Below are 20915 nucleotides of genomic sequence, written 5' to 3'. Positions count from 1 at the left end.
TTCTCTTGCATCTATATGAGATGATGGATGTTCACTAAACTTATTGTAGTCATCATTTCATGATATATGTAAGTCAAATCATTATGCTGTACACCTTAGACTTATACAGTGCTCTATGTTAATTATTGGAGAAGGCAATGGCACCCCACTCCAGTACTCTTGCCTGGAAAATCCCATGGATGGAGGAGCCTTGGTGGGCTGCAGTCCATGGGGTCGCAGAGTCGGACATGACTGAGCGACTTCCCTTTCACTTTTCACTTTCATGCATTGGAGAAGGAAATGGCAACTCATTCCAGTGTTCTTGCCTGGAGAATCCCAGGGACGGGGGAGCCTGGTGGGCTGCCGTCTATGGGGTCACACAGAGTCGGACACGACTGAAGTGACTTAGCAGTAGCAGTATGTTAATTATATCTCAGTAAAACTGGGAGAAAATAACAGATGTAATAAAATTCTTTGCATTACACATGGAAAAAAAAGTGTGGATCTGTATAAATGATGGTGCTCTGGATAATTATTTTTCCAACTTTGTCATACTTGTTAAAATTTTTTTAATGAGTGTAAACTATTTTAAAGTAGAAAAAAATGGGTGTTTGAGAATGATATGGAACATATTTGTTTTAGCTTTAGCAATCAGTTATGTCACTGCCTGAGAAATAAATCTCTAACTGGTCTGGAGAGAGCAGCCGTGGCGTGGGATCATTATGTATCCACCCAAGGCAAGCTTCTGCCCTTGCCAAAATAAACTGCTTATTCACAGGAGATGGGCAGTGCTTATTTTGGAACATTACTCTTAATTGCTGACTTCTGCAACTCAAAATTTTAGTGTCATTTCCTAACTTTGCTTTAAATGTATTTTCATCTTGAAACTTGGCACAAAGGTTTAATAAAATTTTCTTTTTGTAATTGAAATAATTCAACTCAACTAACATGTATTGGATAGCTGAAGGTTACACAGCTCTAAATCACTTTTTTTTTCTTTTTGGAGGGAAGGTAGAAAGGACTCAAAAGACATGGTCCCTGCATTTGGGAACTCACTTTGCAGAACTATCATGAAGTTAGGATTTAAGTGTGTGAAATAATTTCCTTCTGAATGGGTATTCCTGTAACTATATACATTTTTTTTTTCAAAAGCCCATGATATATCTGATCCATGTGATATGAAAACAAGAATCAACTCTAGCTTTAAAGGTCAGATGCATATAGAGAATAGTACTGAAGTAAGATAATAATTTCACAAGAGCAAATGTAGGAACATATTGAAGGTACTAGGTCTTTCTCCTGCTGCCTCTAAAGAAAGATGAAGAGGGGCAGATGAAGGGAGCAGAGAAAGCACTGGGTTTCCTTAATAAGTTCTTGGCAAGACCTCTTACAGGAGAGCTTACAATGGAAATTTCGTGCCTGTTCTCTTGACTTTTGAAACAGTTAAACTGAGTTTCCCCAGAAGAAATTTTTACTACAGCGGTGGAATTAGATTGTCAAAGATTAATGAGAAAGATGCTACATTCTATCAGGATTTTTAAAAATAAAGCATCTAATTCTCTGACATTTTAATTTGTGTACTGATTGAGATGTAAATTTTTATGTATAATATGATTAAAAAAATATTGCCTGCCATATCAGTAAATAAAGGATGTTGCAACCAACAAACCAGCTATCATTGCCAGTTCAGTTCAGTTCAGTCGCTCAGTCTTGTCCAACTCTTTGCGACCCCATGAATCGCAGCATCCCAGGCCTCTCTGTCCGTCACCAACTGCCAGAGTCCACCCAAACCCATGTCCATTGAGTCGGTGATGCCATCCAACCATCTCATCCTCTGTTGTCCCCCTCTCCTCCTGCTCTCAATCTTTCCCAGCATTGGGGTCTTTTCAAATGAGTCAGTTCTTTGCATCAGGTGGACAAAGTATTGGAGTTTCAGCTTCAGCATCAGTCCTTCCAATGAACATCCAGGACTGATCTCCTTTAGGATGGATTGGTTGGATCTCCTTGCAGTCCAAGGGACTCTCAAAAGTCTTCTCCAACACCATAGTTCAAAAGCATCAATTCTTAGGCGCTCAGCTTTCTTTACAGCCCAATTCTCACATCCATACATGACTACTGGAAAAACCATAGCCTTGACTAGACGGACCTTTGTTGACAAAGTAATGTCTCTGCTTTTGAATATGCTGTCTAGGTTGGTCATAACTTTCCTTCCAAGGAGCCAGCGTCTTTTAATTTCATGGCTGCAATCACCATCTGCAGTGATTTTGGAGCCCAAAAAAATAAAGTCTGACACTGTTTCCACTGTTCCCATTTATTTGCCATGAAGTGATGGGACTGGATGCCATGACCTTAGTTTTCTGAATGTTGAGCTTTAAGCCAACTTTTTCACTCTCCTCTTTCACTTTCATCAAGAGACCTTTTAGTTCCTCTTCACTTTCTGCCATAAGGGTGGTGTCATCTGCATATCTGAGGTTATTGATATTTCTCCCGGCAATCTCAATTCCAGCTTGTGCTTCCTCCAGTCCAGCGTTTCTCATGATGTACTCTGCATAGAAGTTAAATAATCAGGGTGACAATATACAGCCTTAGCGTACTCCTTTTCCTATTTGGAACCAGTCTGTTTTTCCATGTCCAGTTCTAACTGTTGCTTCCTGACCTGCATACAGGTTTCTTAAGAGGCATGTGCCCTGAGGGATTCAGAATAGAGAAAAGCCGGATACTAGCCCTAGATTGTTAAGGTGCACATCAAAGGAATGACTTGAGTGAGCCCATATTCTCGCATCTTCCTATACACAGAAAAACACTAAATTCATTAACTTGAGATACCTAGTTTATTTTTTTTGACTTTGCCTCGCAGCGTGCAGGATCTTAATTCCCTAACTGGGGTTCTGACCCACACCCCCGGCAGTGAAAGTGCGGAGTCTTAACCACTAGATCACCAGGGAACTCTCTGGTTTTCTTTAATTAACAGTAATCTTTTGATGTTCAGACTATTGCAAAACTCCTATATATCCTGGCTTCTCTCTTAACTCTTTGGAGCAGTCCGTCAGAGCCATCTGAGAGGCTACTTCTGGTCATAAGTTCTCAGTTTTGTCACCCAGATAAAATATAGCTCCCAATGTTTAGGTGTGCATTTTTTTTCAGCCAACAATAGCCTTGTTCTTTATATTTTAACCCCCACACTAATGGCAGAAAGAGAAGAGGAACTAAAGAGCCTCTTGATGAAAGAGGAAAGTGAAAAAGCAGCTTAAAACTCAGCATTCAAAGAACTGAGGTCATGGCATCCAGTCCCATCACTTCATGACAAATAGATGGGGAAGCAATGACAGACATTATTTTCCTGGGCTCCAAAGCACTGTGGATGGTGACTGCAGCCATGAAATTAAAAGGTGCTTGCTCCTTGGAAGACAAGCTATAGAAAACCTAGAAAGAGTATTTAAAAGCAGACACTTCACTTTTCCAACAAAAGTCCATCTAGTCAAAGATAATTTTTCCAGTAGTCATGTATGGATGTGAGAGTTGGATCATAAAGAAGGCTGAGCACTGAAGAATTGATGCTTTCAAACTGTGGTGATAGAGAAGACTCTTGAGAGTCCCTTGGACTGCAAGGAGATCATACCAGTTAATCCTGAAGGAAATCAACCCTGAATATTCATTGGAAGGACTGATGCTGAAGCTCCATTACTTTGGCTACCTGATGCAAAGAGCCAACTCACTGGAAAAGAACCTGATGCTGGGAAAGATTGATGGCAGGAGAAATGGGTGACAGAGGATGAGATGGTTGGATGGCATCATGGACTCAATGAACATGAGTTTGAGCAAACTCTGGGAGATAGTGAAGGACAGGGAAGCCTGGTGTGCTGCAGTCCATAGGGTCACAAAGAATCAGACATGACTGAGCAACTGAACAACGTATTTTAAAAAACAAAACCAGGAAATTAACACTTTTTGCTTTTTAGTTACAAGAGATTCCCACTCAAGCTTCGTTATTAGAAAGAAAGATATAAGTCAATATTACAGATATTTCTGTAAGTTATAGAAATATATAATGTTACAGAATTCTGTACAAATGGGCTTCACATAAACTAGAAAGTTGTTTAAAACAGGTACATTCTCTCTCACTTAGTCTCAGCTTCTCCATATCTGTCTCATTTTCATCTCTCATTTTCTTACTCATCATTTTGCAAATGGCTGCCTCAGTCACTGAGCTGGCATGGCTTTGTCAGTCCAGTACTCACCATGGACTAGCAACAACTTCTGTGTTTTATGGTTTGAATTCATGATGCAGGGAATCTGATTGGTCCAGGTCATCTGTTCAAGTCTCGGATCAACCAGTGGATTGGCTGCCTATTGTGATGAGCTGATAACCTGGTCCAGTCAGCCATGACTGGGAGGTGGAGAGATTGCATGTGATGTGGTGGTTTCCTTGTTCTTCTGGGCATATCCTTATTTCACTCAAAGTATATAGAAAGGAATACATTGTATTTGGCCTTAGCAAACCTAAATCTATAAGATGACATTATAGAAGACAATTCATATGAAATAAATAAATAATGTAACTTGACTAAATTATCAAGTAAATAGTATGACAAATGCCAAGGGCTGAGAGTTCAGCATGGTCTGTAGTGATCAGAGAAAGCTTATAACAATATCAGATGTGGAAAAGCTAAAGGAGATTGCCAGATATTCCTCCCCATCCCTCATCCCCAGTATGTTCCTTGAGTAATAAGTTTTAGATTAAAATTAACATTAAATTGTCCAAAGAATTCTCATTTGAGATGGCTGAAGAAGCACATGCCTAGGAAGAAAAATATATTAAAAAATGAAAACAAAAAAATAGCACAATGAGAGAAATGGGGTGGGGGGAGTTGTTGGTAGACAAGAGATTTCAAGAACTTTCTGGAAAATGTAAAATGGATTAATGAGGGTTGATTGATGAGGCTGAGTAGAGGAGGCCATAGCCTAGAACACGCTAGGGTGCTGACCATCTGGAAGAAGCCCAGACAGGCTCTAGACCTTGACAACAGATACAATAGGGGATGGGACTGAGAAATTGGACTGAAAGGGTCTGTAGACAGCCATTAACCCCAGGCGAAAAATTGGAGGGTTCAAATAGTCTTAACAAACTGCCTAGGAAAAACTAGGGCAGATGACTAGAAAACATACCCAGGGTAAATGCCTCCTTATTCTGGCATTTAAATGTTCCTAGAGTTACAGGACTCAGTAGGTAAAGAATCTGCCTGCACTGCAGGAGACATGGGTTCTATCCCTCGGTTGGAAGATCTCCTGGAGGAGGGTGTAGCAACCCAGTCCAGTATTCTTGCCTGGAGAATTCCATGGACAGAGGAGCCTGGCGGGCTACAGTTCATGGGGTCGCCAAGAGTCGACACAGCTGAAGTGAATTAGCATGAGTACAGTTACAGCTGGCTTCATGCCTGCACAAACTTTACCTCCCATTAACTAGCCCATCTATAAATAGCTCCTAGAGTCTTTCTACTGTAATATATTTTTAAAAATTTTTACTTTGGCATAATTTTAGATTTACAGAAAAGTTAGAGGAAATTATTCTCATATACATTATATCCAGTTTCCTGTAGTATTAATATGTTAATATGTTTACTTTTTACTTTCTCTTTTCTTGACAAATAGATAGGTAGATAGACATACAAACATTTCATTTTGTCCCTGAACTGTTCAATTAGTCAGACATGATGCCTCATTTTTTAAGGTGTATTTCCATTAATGTATATTTCCTTAAAATATTAAATACTCCAATGTGTATTTCCTTAAAATATTCTTATACAAGTACAGGAAATTGATTAAAAATCAGAAAGTTAACACTGACAAAATACTATTATCTAGTTGTTGATCTTATTCAGATTTTGCCAATTAAAATAATGTTCCTATTAGCAATAGAAATTTCCATCACATTGCATTCAGCTGCTATGTCTCTTTTTATCTCTTTCAGTGATGACCAACTTCATAGCCTTTGTGTTTCATGGTATTGACATCTAAGATTACTCTTCAGTTATTTTGTAAAATGTCACTCAGTTCTGGTTTGTCTAATGTTTCCTTATGATTAAATTCAGGCTCTACACTACTGGCAGCAAATCACAAAAGGAAGAGACTTTTCTCAATGCATCTAATCAGGAGGCATCTGTTGTTAGTTTGTCCCATTATTGCCTAAATCTTAATGTGAACAGCAACCAAGGATCAACAGATATCAGATGAAGGTCTCTAACATGAAAAGAAAAACCCGGGTATCACTAACATGAAGAAAAAAAAAAATTCAGGGAACAGAGGTACACTTTAGAATAGGAGAGATTTTCCAGTTGGTAGCTTCTGAGATGTCAAAAACAAAAGGTAAACTATAAAAGATAAATATAAAAGGCATAAAAGGTAAAAGGTGTAAGAGGTAAAATATAAAAGACATAACAGATCAGTGAGTGCTGGGATCATGTATTAGGATCAGATTTGCTGTATCAAACAACAGAAAATCACTTAAAAACTCAGAGATTGACAACGTAGAAGTTTCTCACTTGTATAAAAGAAGTAGATAGCTCTGAGGTGATTGGTGACTTCAGTGGGTCACCAGGAATGTTAGCGTGTTACTTTCCTATTCTACCATCTAGTAGATTCTCTCTGTTCTCAAGGCCCCTCACAGTCCAAGATGCTGCTGGAACTTTAGCCATTGTGTCTGAATCAAAGTCAAACAAGAACCATTTTTTTTTCTTTTTTAAAGCAGTGGGGGTTGTTGCAGTGTCAGCTATCTTTAAGCAGCTTTCCCATATTTTTGCTTACATCTCTTTTGCCAAACCTACCTGCAAGGAAAGCTAAGAAATGTAGTCTTTTATTTTGGGCAGCAATCTGATCACATAATAATTACGGTACTCCTACTAAGGAAGAGGATATTGGTATTGACTTAGGCAGCTAGCAGATTCTGGCACCTAGTTTAATAGGCAGCATAATTTCCACAGCAGAAAGGAGATGCAAATCATTAAGTATCTAGTACATACCTGTTATATGTGTGCTCAGTCATGTCAGACTCTTTGTGACCCCATGGACTGTAGCCCGCCAAGCTCCTCTATCCATGGGGTTATCCAGGCAAGAATATTGGAATGGGTTGCCATTTCTGTCTCCACTAGTACATACCTAACAGCATATGTTTTTGTACACATAGTCATAACAGTTTGAAATTTCAGAAATCTAGTGACTAAAAAAAAGAACAGTGTAATTCCAAGCAAAACAAAACATGTTTAACAAATACATAAAAGATGTTTAACCTTGTATACAAAATTAGAGGATAACAAATAAAAATGAAATTTTTTCAGAATCAGCTTGGAAAGATTAAGATATTGAAAATATCTTATGTCGGTGAAGGTTTTGAACAAGAGTTTTCTCTTCAACTATTGGCATAAGTATAAATAAAGTCAGCCTTTTGGAAGGAAAATTTGGCAGCACTTACCAAAATATGAATGTACTGGTTTTCTGTTGCTGCTATAACAAATTACCATAAACTTTAGAGACTTTACATATATTTAAAGCACACACAGACTTATTACTTTAAACTCTACAGGTCATAGTTTAGTGTGGCTCTCACTGGATTAAAATCAAGGTGTCCTCTGGTCTGTGTGTCTTTCTAGAGGCTTTAAGGGAGAATCTGTTTCCTGTTTATCTCCATTTCCGGGACATTCAGTTCCTTGCAGGTATGTCTGAGGGCTTCATTTTCTTGCTGTCTGTCAGCCCAGGGCAGATCCAGAGTCCACTTGTGGTCTTTGGCTCAGGGTCTTCATCCACTGTCCTCAAACCAGCTGTGATGGCTCAAGTCCCTCTCACACTTCACATCTCTTCCTTCTTCTGTCCCAGCTCTGACCCAGTGGGGAAAGTCTCTTTACTTTTAAGGACACATGTAATTAAATTGGGCCCAGCCAGATAATCCAGGATAATCTCCCCATCTCTAGGTAGATAACCTTAATCATGTCTGCCAAATCCCTTTTGCTATATGAGAGAATGAATTCTCAGGTTCTAGGATTAGAACATGGACATTTTTGGGAGGGGGTGGGAAGCATTACTCTGTCAACCTCCGTAAAGTATACACTGTGTTGTATCTAGAAATTACACAGAGAACTGCAACTGCTACTGCTAAGTCACTTCAGTCATGTCCGACTCTGTGCAACCCCATAGACGGCAGCCCACCAGGCTCCCCCGTCCTTGGGAGTCTCCAGGCAAAAACATTGGAGTGGGTTGTCATTTCCTTCTCCAATGCAGGAAAGTGAAAATTGAAAGTGAAGTCGCTCAGTCGTGCCCGACCCACATTGACCCCATGGACTGCAGCCTTCCAGGCTCCTCCATCCATGGGATTTTCCAGGCAAGAATACTGGAGTGGGGTGCCATTGCCTTCTCCAGAGAACTGCAAGAGACACCTTAAAACCTGAGGTGAGGCGGGTGGGAAGACAGAGAAAATGTAAGACTTACAAAGAATAGTTATCATTAACTCCTTCAAACTTACCAGCAGCTTGAGATGCTAAGGAAAATATGGAGAAAGGCTTTCAAAGTTGTCTGGGGAAATTTTTAAATCCAGATTATTGCTATGCTTTACCAAACTATCGATTGAATTTGGGGGAAAGAGGGAAGGGCATTTTCAAATATTCAAGAATTATAATTTTTCCTCTAACACACCTTTCCTTAAAAAGTTGCTTGAGGTGGATTTCAGCAATAAGAGAGAGTAATCTAAGGAAAAGGAAGATTGGGGACACAGGAAGCAGAGACATAAAGTCCCAGGATGGTTGCTGGGCAGCAGCCCACAGAGAACCCAGCCCACATTGGAGCGGGAAGATTGAGGACTCCAGATAGAAATGGTTTCGAAAGACTTCAGGGCAGATAGGACTAGCTCACAGAGGGCTTGAAAATACTGAGGCTATAATAAAGGTCCAGAGTGCATGCGTGCTTTAGTCGCTCAGTCATGTCTGACTCTTTTTGCCACCCCATGGACTGTAGCCTCCCAGGCTCCTCTGTCCGTGGGATTTCCCAGGCAAGAATATTGAAGTGGGTTACCATTTCCTTCTCCAGGGGATCTTTCTGGCCCAGGGATCAAACCCGTGTTTCCTTCACTGGCAAGTGGATTCTTTACCACTGAGCCACCAGGGAAGCCCAAGGTAGAGAACACATGGTCCAAAGTGAAAGTAACATGTTCTGATTTAAGTAACTGATAAAATGTAAAAGACCTCAACTGTGTTTAAACCGCAGTTTTTTACCAACTGTGTTTTAAACCACTCTAAGCAGCAAATAAGTAGTCCCTTTTGTGTAATACTGCAGTCAGGGCAGTGGGACTGTAGGGGAGAGTACAGTGCCTGTGTACACATCATGCCTGGACATATTCATATGTGATGACTGTGTGGGAACATGTCTGGAAGGATGCCTGCTATGATGTTAATAACGATTGTAGTTGGAGATGGGATTTAAGTGATTTCTTTTTGTTTATCTGTGTTTTTCAAAGTTTTCTTTTTTTTTTTTTCAAAGTTTTCTAACATGATCCTCTGTCAGCTGTTTGATTTAGATGGTATCAATGATTTTAAAAACAATGTAGAGAATATTGTGTTATTGTTATGTGGAAAAAATGTAATGGAGATAGAAAATACACTCCAACTTCTGGCTTCAGAGCCAGTAAGCAAACTGGGACAACTGGTCACCCTGTGTCCTGTTGAGACCTAGCAGGACCAGCAAAGAGCCTAAAAGTATCCAAAGGGCGCTCCATGCGTACGTTCAAATTGACTGTGTCTTAAATTGCCAAGTGCTGTGCCAGGCACAGGAAACAGGAGCGAGATACAGTCTCTGTCCTGAAGATACTCCAAGTCAGAGAAGGAGCAGACCAGGAAAACTTCAGTCACGTCACACAGTGAAGAGTGCTGTGCTTCATGTAAACATGAAGTGCCCTGGAACCCCAGGAAAATGGAAGCTCCCCTCAAACCAGGGAAGGTCCCATGCAGCTTCTTGTAGGAGATGACGTAAGACGTGTTCTCAAAAGCAAATAGGAACAAGCCAGATGGAAAGGGCATTCTTGGCAGGGCAGTGGTGTACACTGTGGGTTGGAAAGACCATGGTGGGCTTCCCTGGTGGCTCAGTGGTAAAGAATCCGCCTGCCAATGCAGGAGACATGGGTTCGATCCCTGATCCAGGAAGATCCCACATGCCGCGGAGCAACTAAACCCGTGCGCCACAACTATTGGGCTTGTAGTCTGGAGCCCAGGGGCTGCAACTATGGAGCCCAGCGCCCTAGAGCCTGTGCTCCACAACCAGAGAAGGCACCACAGTGAGAAGCCCCGCACTGCAATTAGAGAGAAGCCCCACTCACTGCATCTAGAGAAAAGCCTGAGCATCAGTGAGGACCCAGCACAGTCAAAAATAAATACATCAAGTTATTTTTTAAAAAAAGAAAGACCATGGTGATCCTGTAGCTGCTAGTGGCGTGAGGGGGTTAGAGCCTCAGGGGCATGTGATCCTGGCATGGTAGGTAGGAGATGGGCTGTAAAGAGGCTACAAAACCTAACTAAAGTGTCTGGGCTTTTACAGCATTTACTCTGGTGGTTGTGTATGAGATGGAGTGAAAGGGAATGGGATCAAGGTTATTTATGATGTGAGGGGTTAGAAAGAATATATGTGACCCTCGTGGAAGCCCCTTCCAACCCACCCTGTCTAGTCACATTCCTCTACCTCCCCTACCCTGTCATTGCACCCTACCTGTTTCCTTCTCAGTGCTTAGATTTCTCTTCTTAAACTATTTTGATCACTTACCTGATTATAGTCTTTCTCTCCCATTAGGCTGTAAGCCGCACAGGGCAAAGACTGTGTCTGTTTTATCCACCAATGCAGTGCGTATAGCTTGCACCTAAAGAGTTGTGGGTGCTCAACAATTGCCCAGAATAAGGCAGCAGCGATGGAGGTGGAAAGAAGGCAGATTTGAGAGTTTAGATACAGACTAGAGAGAACCTGGTGATTGATTGATTTAGAGAGTTGTGCCGGGTTGAGAGCTGGGGTTGGAGAGCATAAAGATGAATCTTCCAGGGGCCCGACTCAGGAGACATCAGACTCAGCTGGTGGTTGCTGGGTGAGTGTGGGTGGGGTGGAAAGGAGTGGGTTGCAGTGAGAATGTGTTCTCACTAGAGAGCAATTGCAACCCTGAACTCACCCCACAGGTTTAACTCCCCTGCCTTCCTGCTCTTTCAGTAATTCTTAAACTTTGCTGCACCTTAGAATGACGTGTTAAAAACCTGACATGGGGGACTTTCCTTAGATCAGTGAAATCTATCTACAAGTGAAGATAGGGATAGAGCCTCCGAATTTTTAAACTTTTAAAATATCGATATTCCGGTGAGCACCATTGTCCCATGAGTTTCCAGATGAGCAGTCCCCTTCCTGCCCTTTGTCTGGAAACCGCAGGCTTATCAGTCACCTCACTCTGCCGGCTCAAGGCTGAGCCATCAGCTGGCTTCCATTCCTCTTCACCAGGGTTGGGTCCTGGCACTGAAACCCTTCTACAAATATTTGTGCTTTTAACCTGCCACTGCCTGGCATGTATGTCACCTCGGCCAATATTTACACTTGTAGATGACTATACTTAATGCTTAATGGTGTGTTCAGCATAAAAGGTGTAAAGGATGTGAATTACTTGAGTTTTCCTGTTTCCTTTTGAACCTTGGAAAACATCCAGATGGTTCTCTTTAGCCCTTATTCACTTTCTTCAAACATTTCACAACTGGGGCCCGTAAAAGTAGACCCAATGACGCAATTCTCAATCTGTAATTTCTTGCCAATAACCAGGAAGCGCCTTGTGGTTGGTGGTGTGGCAGGGAAGAGGGGCAGCATGTTGTGCAACATTGTGTACCAACGCAAAATTGGGCTGTGGTTACCTTCTGAGGTAACCCCTGGTGGTTTTTCAGTATGGACATGACTACAAGCGTCTGTGGTTTCTCAGGACCCCAGAGGAACTACTGAAAGTGATGAGGTCCAGGAATGAAACTTCATTGTTGGAAAATTAATTTTAAAAATTAATAGGGTTTTAATTTTCCTTCAGAATCTGTACATGATTTGACAGTTGAAAGTGTTTTCATCTTACTTTCCATATTTGGTTTCTACACACATTCTTTGATCCTGAAGACAAAATTTTGTACTTGGAGACTTTGATTTGTTCTATGGCAAAGCTTCTGGAGGATCTTCCCTAGTGGCTCAGATAGTAAATAATTTGCCTGCAATGCAGGAGACCTGGGTTCAATTCCTGAGTCAGGAAGATCCTCTGGAGAAGGGTATGGCAACCTACTCCAGTATTCTTGCCTGGAAACTTCCATGGACAGAGGAACCTAGTGGGCTACAGTCCACACAATCACAAACAGTCAGACACGACTGACCAGTCTCTCCCCAGTGCTCAGTTGGCACTGCCTGGTCCATAATGGTTTTTGGGCTTCTCTGGTGGCTCAGACGGTAAAGAATCTGCCTGCAGTGCAGGAAACCTGGGTTCAGTCCCTGGGTTGGAAAGATCCCCTGGGGAAGGGAACAGCTCCCCACTCTGGTATTCTGGCCTGGAGAATTCCATGGACAGAGGAGCCTCGCAGGCTACAGTCTATGGGATCACAAAGAGTCGCACACGACTGACAACTTTCACACACAAAGCTTCTGGAAGTGCTGCTGGGAGGAGACATGGCTCATTTTCAGGGTGAGCCTAGTGAGGGGGCAGAAAAAGCTCTTGCAAGGGGTTGGAGCCCCAGGTGCAAAGCCGGGAGGCTGGATTTGGTTGGAGGAGCTGCAAGTGATGGGATGACTGGCTTGTAACAGGTTAAGGTTAGGTGAAAGGCTAGAATAAAGAGGTGGGTGGGCACAGGGGTCTCATGCACTCAAGTGACATCTCTACAGCCTGCAATTACGCCTTCCTCTTCTGCATCCTGCACATCCAGCTTCCCAAAGAGTGAAGTGTTAGTCACTCAGTTGTGTCTAACTCTTTTCAATGCCCTGGACTATAGCCCACCAGGCTCCTCTGTTCATGGGTTTTTCCAGGCAAGAATACTGGAGTGGGTAGCCATTCCATTTTCCAGGGGATCTTCCCAACCCAGGGACTGAACCTGGGTTTCCTGCATTGCAGGCAGATTCTTTACCATCTGAGCCATTAGGGAAATTGATAAGTGTAGATGTGATCATTGTGGTGCTAACTGCTGCTACGTCACTTCAGTTGTGTCCGACTCTGTGTGACCCCATAGACGGCAGCCCACCAGGCTCCCCCATCCCTGGGATTCTCCTGGCAAGAACACTGGAGTGGGTTGCCATTTCCTTCTCCAATGCATGAAAGTGAAAAGTGAAAGTGAAGTCACTCAGTCGTGTCTGACTCTTAGTGGCCCCATGGTCTGCAGCCTACCAAGCTCCTCCGTCCATGGGATTTTCCAGGCAAGAGTACTGGAGTGGGGTGCCATCGCCTTCTCCATGTGATCATTGTGCTTTTCCCTTAAAAAACAAAAATAAAACAAAAACTTCACTATGTTTTCCAGTAAGACCAAATTCTTTAGACTCCCTCAGTCTAGTTGTGAGACTTTTTTCCTGTTTCTTTATTTAAAGGCAAAGTGTAGAATACAGAAAACAAAAACAAACAAAAAAAAACCCAAGGACAATGCAGGAAGGCACTGGAGTTCCGGGAGACATTCCACAAGGTGACCTAACCAAGGCCATTTATTTTGCACACACAGGACTGCACAGCCTCTTTGACTTGAACATGTCAAATTACCTTGCAAAGAATTTTGCCTTTGGGAGAATCCCTGAAAAGTCCTTCAGTGTTTAAGTCCCTTAAAGAGTCAAGTAATGCTTGCCCTTGAGAATATGTGGATTATCTTAAAATATCTTCTGATATTGACTTCTAATATAATTCCACAGTGGTACAATAACAGACTCTGTATTTCAGTATCTTTAGACCATGGAAGTTTTGCACTTTGTTTTATGTCCCTGGATATGTTCCAGCATCTCCTAGTTTGTAGTCTATGGGAACTTGAATAGAATTTGTATCCTACTGTTGTGTGAAAATTGTATAAATCTTAATCATGTTGAATTGGTTCATAATGCTTTTCAAATCTACTATATCCTTTTACTTCTCTGTGTATTCATTCTATTAACTTTTGAGAGTTTGATATTGAAACTTCAACTAAAAATGTTATCTACTTAAAAATTAATTGTAATATATAGTGGAACTATATGTAACCTTGGTCTGTATTTTCCAAGTCTGGTAAATGTGTTACCATAGTTTCATAATTTAAAAAATAAGAAAGAGGGGGAAAAAAGAGAAGAAATGCTAATCAAGTGGGTTATTACAAGAAAGAAGCAAGATCTGCTATTTAAGACCTTGCTTATTTCTTATACCAATCTTATTCTTTGGCCAATTTTGTCATTTTGCAAATGTTCCTTACTCTTTTAAACCTCCATGTTTTTGATTAAAGTATTCCTTTTTTTTCCCCCCAGAATGCCTGTTCTCCATCTCTACCTGAGAAGGCTTATCATGTTTGAGGACCTAACTGAAATGTGATTTCCTTCATCCGATTGCATTGTCATTCCAGGTGGACGTGCCTTTTATCTGTACTTGATTAGAGTTTAATATTTTAAAACTTTAATTAGAGTATAATTTACATGAATTGGCCAAAAAGTTTGTTTGGATTTTTCTGTAAGATGGTACAAAAAACCTGAACGAACTTTTTAGTCAACCCAATATTTCCTAAAAGTAAGTGTACAGGTTGATGAAGTTTCATAAGGTGAACACACTTGTGACGCCGAGAACCAGAATGTCACCAGCACCTAGGAAACCCTTTCTCCCATCCCCACTCCCATCCAAGGCTAACAGCGGTCAACAGGTCAGGACACAGATTAATTTTGAATGCCATCAAGGCATGATCACAACAGCTTTTTAAGAGTATATACTCTTTCATATCCATATCTTTCATATCTTTCCCCTAATATTATGTTTGTGAGATTCATTCATGTTGTTATAGTATTTGTGGATGATTCATTCTTGTGGCTGTATAGTGTTTCATTGTGAAAATATACCACAAGTCAGCATGCATTCTACTGTTGATAGCCTATTTGCTACTTTGAACATTCTAGTATACACCTTTTGGTAATAGGTGCACATACACAGATACACACACAAGTGACTGCCTCACTGTACACACCCACCACTGATGCACTCTTCTCGTCGCTCCACATCCTTACTGTGACTTGATATCTTCCATCCCATCCATGCACTGAATACACGTTCCAAAGTGTGTCTACCGCAGAGTTTCTATTCAAGGCTACAAAGAGACCCAGATCAATGTATAAAGTAGAACAACCCCTCCCTCCCTTCAGCTCCTCTGCCTTGTGAGGCGTTTTTTGTTTGTTTGTTTGTTTGTTTTGTTTCGAGTATTTGAGAAATAAAATTTCTTCCTTATTTTAAAAACTAAAGAGAGCATAGGAAACCTTCTGATGTGCTGGAAATGTTCTATATCTTAAACAGTATGATGGTTACCTAAGCTCATAAACATGAATGAATTAAAAAACTAATAGAGCATCAACAAATTTGTATACCTTTCTCCAGTCCCATCCCAATGATCAGTGTAAAGAAGAGGCTTATGTGAATACATATTCAGAATAGGTTCTTGCCAGGCTGGGGAGAAGGTTAGTGATTTGAACGTAACCCAGTCTGGAGGTTCTCAGAGAAGCAGATTGACCACTTGCAACATGGTGCCTATTTTTCTGCCTCAATTGTCACTCTAAGTTTACTTGATGGAAAAGGGGAGAGGAATCAGTGTGCATTTCTTCCAAAGACAAGTTGGTTCTAAATGAAGGGGTGATACTGGTAAACTCTTCAGCTTCCTTCAAATATCATGTTTGCGCCTTGTTTACTCCACTGCTATTTGTACTGGGCACTCCGAAGCCTAGAGTTCTGGAATAAAATAAAGATCAAGCATAGATCTGCTGCTGCTGCTGCTAAGTCACTTCATTCGTGTCCAACTCTGTGCGACTCCATAGACGGCAGCCCACTAGGCTCCCCCGTCCCTGGGATTCTCTAGGCAAGAGCACTGGAGTAGGTTGCCATTGCCTTCTCCAATGCGTGAAAGCATAGATCTAGAAGTCTTTAAAAAAAACAACTGTAAGGTGTCATTTTTTTTTTTTTTTTGGTCCCAAAACAATATTGCCACCTATTGGTAGAAAAGGAGAACTTTATTTCAATATTTTAATTGCAAGCAGTAATGATACGACCATGGATGAAAATAAGCTGTATTAATTCAACATTTTCACCCTGACCTGCTCCCACCACCTTTCACAAGAGATATAGCTCACAGGATTCTTAAATGTCACAAAATCAAGTACTTGATAGGGTATTACGAATCCCTCTAGAGAGCTGGCATCAATGCCTTCTATATTTGCTTGAGAGAAATTTTTGTTGTTTCATTGTTAGCTATCATTCCATATAACAATATTTTAAGATCAAGAAACTACTTTTTCTGTCATGTGTGTTAGTAAATTCTCCCAGTAAATCTCACACTTATTAGCAGAGATCTGTCATCACACTGTTTTGTTTACAATATTGTTTTGTTGAAAGTTTTCACTTTTGTCTCAGATTCAAAGGATTTGTTAACAAAATGATCCACTTGTTATATACAAATAAATAATACCAGTATTTATTAGAAGATTATCTGGCTTACTTTCAGTATACTAATACTAAAAGAAAAAAGAAATAGAAACAGCAGAGGATACATCACCAAATTGGGTTTTGACCAACATCCAGACTTGAACAGCACTGGGAAGTCCGTGACACAGCACATCTGGAGTCCTAATTGGGAAAAGGTTCCAGGCAGTGCATCAGCTCTGTGGGTGGGACTTCAAAGACTGAGTTCCTGCTTATAATCCTAGGATATAAACTGATATCATCATCAATCTGTGAGCAAATTGCAGCTCTGGTTTCATGTCGCTCGGTTATGTCCAACTCTTTGCAACCCCATGAACTGCAGCATGCCAGGCTTCCCTGTCCATCACCAACTCCCAGAGCCTACTCAAACTCCTGTCTATCGCATCGGTGATGCCATCCAACCATCTCATCCTCTGTCGTCCCCTTCTCCTCCTGCCTTCAATCTTTCCCAGCATCAGGATCTTTTCCAATGAGTCAGTTCTTTGCATCAGGTGGCCAAAGTATTGGAGTTTCAGCTTCAGCATCAGTCCTTCCAATGAATATCCAGGACTGATTTCCTTTAGCATGGACAAGTTGGATCTTCTTGCAGTCCAAGGGGCTCTTAAGAGTCTTCTCCAACATCACAGTTCAAAAGCATCAATTCTTTGGCACTCATCTTTCTTTATAGTCTAACTCTCAATGGTCTAACTATGGGTTAGACTATAGTCTAACTATGACTCCTGGAAAAACCATAGCTTTGACTAGACAGACCTTTGTTGGCAAAGTAATGTCTCTGCTTTTTAATATGCTGTCTAGGTTGGTCATAACTTTCCTTCCAAGGAGCAAGCATCTTTTAATTTCATGGCTGCAGTCACCATCTGCAGTGATTTTGGAGCCCCCAAAAATAGTCTGTCACTGTTTCCATTGCTTCCCCATCTATTTGCCATGAAGTGATGGGACCAGATGCCATGGTCTTTGTTTTCTGAATGTTGGGTTTTAAGCCAACATTTTCTACTCTCCTCTTTTACTTTCATCAAGAGGCTCTTTAGTTCTTCTTTACCTTCTGCTATAAGAATGGTGTCATCTGCATATCTGAGATTATTGCTATTTCTCCCAGCAATCTTGATTCCAGCTTGTGCTTCATCCAGCCCAGCGTTTCTCATGATGTACTCTGCATATAAGTTAAATAAGCAGGGTGACAATATGCAGCCTTGACGTACTCCTTTTCCTATTTGGAACCAGTCTGTTGTTCCATGTCCAGTTCTCATGTTGCTTCCTGACCTGCATATAGGTTTCTCAGGTGGCAGGTCAGGTGGTCTGGTATTCCCATCTCTTTAAGAATTCTCCATAGTTTGTTGTGATGGTTTCATGTTAATGCTGTCTATTTTGTCTTAAAACTTGAAATGTTGTTAAGCTTAGGGCTTGGTTGGCCAGCTCCCCTCCAGGGGCTCAACAATCTCAGGAATGTTCCACCATCTTATCTATGGTGCTGCAAGGCTTGCACTCACAGTAGGCAGCCACTCAAGCCACTCATATCAGGGCAGTGTCCAGGCAGATTAGAAGCAAGTTCAGAGGACTGTTCTGCTTTGTCTCTGAGCCTAAACAAGACTGTTTATTTAATTTCCCTAACAGACATTTGGCAGTCTACTTTATTAACTTCAATTTATTACATTTTACTATTTTTCTTTTAATTGCTGGATATAACAAAGTTTTCCCTTGGCATGAAAATGAATGCTTTTAAAAATCATAATTAGGGGAAAATTGCATTCTTCTCTGATAAAATACTAACATGTCAACAGTAATACTAGTTGCATATCAAAGACACCATAAAACAAAAATTGCACTAGTGAAAATGTTCTGAAGACATAGAAAACTTGGCAATTTAAATTCTTAGTGCATCTTTTTCTTGTATTTTGTTTGTTTGTGTATTAATTTGCCAAACATTTATGGTTGTTGTTGTTTGGTCACTAAATCATGTTAGACTCTCTGTGACCTCATGGACTGAGCATGTCCTTCACTGTCTCCCAGAGTTTTCTCAGATTCATGTCCACTGAGTCGGTGATGCTATATAACCATCTCCTCCTCTGCTGCTCCCTTCTCCTTTTGCCTTCAGTCTTTCCCAGCATCATTGTCTTTTCCAACGAGTCGGCTCTTCACATCAGATGGCCAAAGTATTGGAGCTTCAGCATCAGTCCTTCCAATGAATATTCAGGGTTGATTTCCTTTAGGATTGGCTGGTTTGATCTCTTGGCAGTCCAAGGGACTCTCCAGAGTCTTCTCCAGCACCACAGTTCAAAAGCATCAATTCTTTGGGGTTCAGCCTTCTTTATGGTGCAACTGTCATATCTGTACATGACTACTGGAAAAAACATACCTTTGACTAGATGGACCTTTGTTGGTAAAGTGATGTCTTTGCTTTTTAATACACTGTCTGGGTTTGTCATAGCTTTTTTCCCAAGGAGCAAGAATCTTTATTTCGTGTCTACAGTCATCATCTGAAGTGATTTTGGAGCCCAAGAAAATAAAATCTGCCACTGTTTCCACTTTTTCTCCATCTATTTGGCATGAAGTGATGGGACAGGATGCCGTGATCTTAGTTTTTTGAATGTTGAGTTTTAAGCCACCTTTTTCACTCTCCTCTTTCAACTTCATCAAGAGACTCTTTAGTTCCTTTTTGCTTTCTGCCATTAGAGTGGTATCATCTACATACCACTTGTTGATATTTCTCCCAGCAATCTTGATTCCAGCTTGTGATTCATCCAACCTGGCATTTTGCATGATGTACTCTGCATATACTGGAGGAGGGCATGGCAACCCACTCCAGTATTCTTGCCTGGAGAATGATGTGGACAGAGGAGCCTGGAAGGCTACAGTCCATGGGGTTGCAAAGAGTTGGACACTACTGAAGTGACTGAGCATGTACACACTCTGCATATAAGTTAAATAAACAGGGTGACAATATACAGCCTTGTCGGACTCCTTTCCCAATTTGGAACCAGTCAGTTGTTCCATGTAAGGTTCTAACTATTGTTTTTTGACCTGCATACAGGTTTCTCAGGGGACAGGTCAGGTGGTCTGGTATTCTCATCTCTTTAAGAATGTTCCACAGTTTGTTGTGATCCACACAATCAAAGGCTTTCGTGTAGTCAGGGAAGCAGAAGTAGATGTTTTTCTGGAATTCCCTTGCCTTCACTGTGATCCGACGAATGTTGGCAATTTGATGTCTGTTTCCTCTGCCTTTTCTAAATCCTACTTGTACATATGGAAGTTCTCAGGTCATGTACTATTGAAACCTAGCTTGAAGGATTTTTAACATAATCTCATAAACATTTACTAGGAACTTACTATATGTTAGCACTTAGCTAGAAGCTGGGAATACAAAGATTAATGTGACAGCTGGTGCCCACTGAGAGGCTGTACTGTAGGCAGGTAAGACAGATACAGAGACAGTATTAATTGTAATACTGTTAATACTTTGTATAAAGTATAGTTACCAAAATATTCTGAAGACACAGTGAGAGGCACCTCAGTCCTGATGGAAAGATGGAGGGGAGGACAGCTTTGTTGGGGGAAACCCAAGTCCATTTCCAAATAAGTGTTGGCTTGGCAGAGGGCAGGGGTTGAGGGTGGTGTGGGGCTAAAGTGGAGTTTGAAGTGTCTGTGGGACTTCCAGGTGGAGCAGTCCACTTGCCATTTGGAGATGGGAGTCAGAAGCAGGTGCACAGGATAGAGAGTGAGAGAGAGATTTGGAATTTCACCCAAGTACTCTGTAGCAAGAAAAGACCCACAGCTGGGGATGAGGGTCTCATTCCCATATGAGAGGGCAGAGGCATGCTGGCTCCCAGAGAACCTCCAGAAGCAAAGAATCAAGATTCCCCAAGAGAACAAGAAAGTTCAATCATGGAACCAGGGGAACTCATCCACAGCCTTGAGGCCAAATTGGCCAAAAGTTTCACTTTGTTTGGCTCCTCAGGGTTTGTAATATTTTAATTGTTGCCAACTTCTAAGGGTCGAGTGATGCCTCGTAAAATCTGCATGCTTAGCTGTCCATGAAGCACTGGAATATCTGGCTATGTAGGGCCCAGATTCCTCACAGCTGCACAGAAGCAGCCCTTTTGCTGTGGTGACGGGCTCTCCAGGACCCCACAGGCTCATATCTTGAGGTGGCCATTTCGTTCATTGAGGTGTCCTGCCTGGCTCCTCTGGGCATTTATATCTGGGATCATTCCCTAGAATTTCAAGAAGGGTGTGATCTCCAAATGTCCAC

General features: G+C 41.3%; 1 protein-coding gene across 4 annotated transcripts in view; it reads left to right on the top strand.

Moving 5' to 3' along the window:
• Positions 1-20915, top strand: part of ASNS (asparagine synthetase (glutamine-hydrolyzing)) — a 147731-nt gene that overhangs the window by 51504 nt on the left and 75312 nt on the right. For all 4 annotated transcript variants that reach the window (XM_070787523.1, XM_019959727.2, XM_019959728.2 and 1 more), the window contains exon 3: positions 14467-14561. The gene's annotated coding sequence lies outside the window, so the exon portion shown is untranslated. The remainder of the gene's footprint in view (positions 1-14466; positions 14562-20915) is intronic.

Source organism: Bos indicus, chromosome 4, assembly GCF_029378745.1.
Source record: "Bos indicus isolate NIAB-ARS_2022 breed Sahiwal x Tharparkar chromosome 4, NIAB-ARS_B.indTharparkar_mat_pri_1.0, whole genome shotgun sequence".
In the NCBI taxonomy this organism is placed as follows: Eukaryota; Metazoa; Chordata; class Mammalia; order Artiodactyla; family Bovidae; genus Bos; species Bos indicus.
The sequence above is the reverse complement of the archived record's forward strand: the minus strand, read 5'-3'. Positions and strand labels throughout refer to the sequence as shown.